The 4,461-nt window shown below is 34.5% G+C and overlaps 1 pseudogene; it reads right to left on the bottom strand.

Annotated features, from left to right (window-relative positions):
- The window catches only part of LOC106477157, a 117,050-nt pseudogene that overhangs the window by 17,367 nt on the left and 95,222 nt on the right, over positions 1–4,461 (bottom strand).

Raw genomic sequence — 4,461 nt, 5'->3', positions numbered from 1 at the left:
TTTCAGCCGTGGGGGCGTTATAATGTGACGGTCAATCCCACTATTCGTTGGTAAAAGAGTAGCCCAAGAGTTGGCGGTGGGTGGTGATGGCTAGCGCAGATAGCCCTCGTGTAGCTTTGCGCGAAATTCAAAAACAAACAAGCAATAAACATGTTGTGTAACAGGACTGTTCCTGCTACCCTTTGGTATTCCCAAATAAAACTACTACTTCCACATTTTTAAATATAAAAAAAAAACAATTAATAGACCTATGTCTTTCCTTCACTTAAGCAGCTGATTTTCTTTACTGTACACCCTCCCTAATGAATTTTGAATCGATCAAGTATTTCATGTCACTAATTGCCTAGCTAAGGTTAACAAAACTAATGATACTGTTTTTAATTGCGGTTCTTTCAAAAATAATGTGATCACGAAATGGAGTTAATCTATATTGTACACGTTTTTTTATATATATTAAGTACCAGTAAATGATTCAGATCACGAACATGTATTTATTAAAACCTCAGAGGCTACATTATGCCAAGATGCATGATTTTACCCTTCGTTTGACATCAGTGTAGTATTAGGGGGATTAAAAGCTAAAGCCTTAACGAGTCATATTAAAGATGATTGCCAGTCTACACAGAAGCTTCTTTTCATAGTAGTTTCACATGAACACAACCAACGAACACCCTCTTCTTCTTTCTTCTTCAAATTTGACTCTATCGATTTGATTTTGTAGTAATTTTCTTTAATCGTAAAGTATTTCATTAAAATTAATATTTGTTTTCACTTGTGTGGTGTATTATTTCATGAGAAATCTAAACCTCTCTTTATTCAAGTCCCACAGTGGGTTTATCCAATTTGGTCAAATATCGCGGATAGAATGTGTCCACAATTGCCATCAAAATTTACCTAAATTAGATTTTTCTTTCTTTAACATCGGAGGAGTTTAATCTTATCAGCCCAAGAATAAAAATAATAAGTTGTAGAAACACTCTTTGTTAAATTAAGATATTTTACTTAGTGAAACCACGTGTTTGCGTTTTCAAGTCGAGTTTATTTGATTAGAATGCGCGTAATGAATGACTCAAAGGGATCGTTTTCAGAGTTCCATTAGAAAACTCATGAAGTATAAAGTTCTTGTTCAATAACATTTATTCTTATGCTAAAACAAAAATGCGCTTGTAATTTCTCATTTTAAAGGAAAAATAAATTAAATCTTTAGAAACGTTTCAACCTTCAGTATGTACGTGAATAATATTTTACTCTAACTCTAGTATAGAAAAATAAAAACACATCCTCGTTAGCGCATCCAATTTACCTGGATCACCGATAAAGTACGTTTGTTAAACTAATACTTATAACATGTACAAAATACAGCTTTCATTACTATCTTCTACAGCATTTTAGATTCAACAACATTTTGCATATTTTAATATCGTTAAGTTCACAGAATACTGATAAAAACATATTTAAAAACCCTTGTCTAGAGAAATTCATCAGCGCATTAATCTATCTTACACGTCTTCCCAACACTGTAACCCTATTTACCTAATATATCTCGTATTTCCTTGGCTCATATGACCTCATACACAACTACATATATGCTTTATATCTACCCAAAAATATCAAAATATTAGATATAATTCAAGTACATAGTTAGATAATCAATTTCATTCAACTTCATGTCTAATAGGTTTTAATTTCACATGATATGTAGTTTATAACTAATTATGGTCCTTCACGGTATTTACTTAATACATCTTACTCATGACTCGTGGTATTTGTTGGCTTATCCTTACGTGACAGGACAGTTCCTTTATATGCCAGCTAGTCACATGTCTACGTTACACATACGATTCGTTAGCAAATCTAAGACATCAAAGTAAACCAGATAATAAACACATTTTCAGATTTGTAATATTTGAAAATACAAGAAATTATCAAAACAGCTGTGCAAGTTGGGGAGAAAACTTTTAACCAAAGATTATTCATCTAGCTCTACTACAGGGAAAAAGTCTTAGGTAGAGTAAGTTTTAAAATATTAAGTAATCCACATGACCTCCCAGTATACATCGGTGTAATAAATCTAAGTTACACACATGACTTATTAAAAGTATACTTACCCAGCACATCTAGGTATCCCACCTGACTCATCATGGGAACTGTGTTTATCTGACACATGTAACCTCCACGATCTGACTCTTTGACCTCTTTGATTTGGAGGATGAAGTTCCTGTTATCACTATGGCTGAGACTTATTCTGTAGTTTCTTGTGATAACGTGTTGATGAATGGTCAGTATAGCTTTGGTCTCCACGTCGAATCCAGGCTGCCTGTAAGTTTTCTTCTGTCGTTAGAACAAATGATTTCGAAACAAGAATCTTATAAATGAACTGAGTGTACAGATATAGTTCACTTTGAAAAATATTTTCTTTTTATGATCCACAGTTAAAATTAGGTCCTACCACCAATATTTCCTTCATCGTAATATGAGTGTTAGTTATTCTTGTTCATAATTTTTAAATTACACAGGTCTGCGAATTTAAACTTCGTAAAAGTTGTTTTGGTTTTAATAACTGATTTTCCATAATTCAGCTACTCAAATTTCGAAAATAATATATTTTTTTTCTATCACGTAAAAATTGTTTACAAATTGGGAAGAAAAAAAACTCTTACTTGAAATTATTATTTAGTTTACCACAATGGACATTTTTTATTATTATGTTTGTTAACAAATATACAAACAAAGTGAAGAAAATTGAAGAACATTGATGTCAAACGTATATGCATCCTCATTCATCCTGATTTGTGTGTGTGCGTGTGTGAAATCTACGTTTTTTTAGTCTCAAAACTACGTGTTGTGGTCTTTCTTTTATGTATTGCGTTATGACGTTTTGTGAAAAATCTGTACGCGATGGAGAAAAAATGGACATCATTTTCGGATACAGGACTTCTGTAGAACACTTTCGAAAGGTGGACCATTCTTCTTCAGGAGCAAACTGGGAATGGTGGTGTCAACCAAACCAAACGAAACCCAAAAACATGGTAGTAAGTTTGATCTAAAAAACGTTTAATCCTATACTAAACGTTTAGGACTGAACATAATCGGAGAGATCCGACGTGGCCAGGTGGTTAGGGCGCTTGACTCGCAATATGAGGGTCGTGTGCTCGAATCCCAGTTCCACCAAACATGCTCGCCCTTTCAGCCGTGGGGGCGTTATAATGTGACGGTTAATCCCACTATGCGTTGGTAAAAGTGTAGCCCAAGAGTTAGCAGTAGGTGGTGATGACTAGCTGCCTTCCCTCTAGTCTTACACTGCTAAATTAGGGACGGCTAGCGCAGATAACCTCGTGTAGTTTTCCGCGAAATTCAAAACAAACAAACAATCAGATATGTTCAGAAAATTTTCTCTTCGTCCCCACTGAAGATATTACGAATTAGAATAAGTAAATAAATAAAAAGAAAGAAAGAAGAATATAAAAAAATAATAATAAAATAAAAACCTTGCATAGTTGATTTTTCACCTTGAATGTCATGAATGTCAAGCAAGCAAAAGCAAAGAGAACCGAAGATGGCACCAGGGTGGGCTATCACACAAGATCAACAGGTAGGGATCTATAGATTCAATATCTAAAATTTTTTATGTGGGAGGAAAACGGGAGTACCCCTAGAAAAACCCACTTTTACTACCCGAACGCCGAATATTCTATCCGGGTAGTGTCTGAGCTAGGAATCTGAAACGAGAGGAAAGGCTTAGATGATTATTACACTACATATTAATGATTACATATATAATATGGAGACTGGTGGGTGCGCCATGTGTTAGGTGTTGGATATCGCTGTGTTGACGAGTTTCTTGTAATGGCTATCCGATAATATTACTTAGCTAGTTTTTTTTTAATTCGTTCTTTAAGGCTGGGTATAATTTTAAGTGAATCTAGATAGCTAGTTGGGGTATATTTCGGTAACTCAAAGCTGTTCGGATTATTTAATATTGTGATGATTCAAGTTTTATCAGTAGATCATTTGACAATGTTGCATTTAATCATCCAGCCATATTCAATGAGTGGTCTGATGTATGATGTGTAGATAGTGAGGTTGGAGTCAGGCGCACAGCCTTTGTGAATGCCTCCTATTTTCTTTAGATACATGATTCGTTGACTAACTGATTTGCGTACTTTTTTAAAGTGCTCTGTCCAGTTTAGCGATCTATTAAAAGTAATGCCAAGAAATTTAACAATTTTAGTGAATTTTAATATCAGAACCTAGTAGCGTTAGTCTTGTTTGAGTTAGTTTTTTTTTCCTTTTCCTTCTGAAACATCGGTAAAACGTAATGGCGCGTGTTTTGACTGGATTTAATGCGACACGCCACTTGTTACACCATGATGTTATATGATTTACAGAAGTTTGAGCTTTCTTAGTTGCAGTAAGTGGGTCTCTTGACGTGCTCCAAATAGCTACGTCATCTGCGTATTG

This window comes from Limulus polyphemus, unplaced genomic scaffold, assembly GCF_000517525.1.
Source record: "Limulus polyphemus unplaced genomic scaffold, Limulus_polyphemus-2.1.2 Scaffold163, whole genome shotgun sequence".
Taxonomy (NCBI): domain Eukaryota; kingdom Metazoa; phylum Arthropoda; class Merostomata; order Xiphosura; family Limulidae; genus Limulus; species Limulus polyphemus.
Note: the sequence above shows the minus strand (reverse complement) of the source record. Positions and strands in the feature narration are given on the sequence as shown.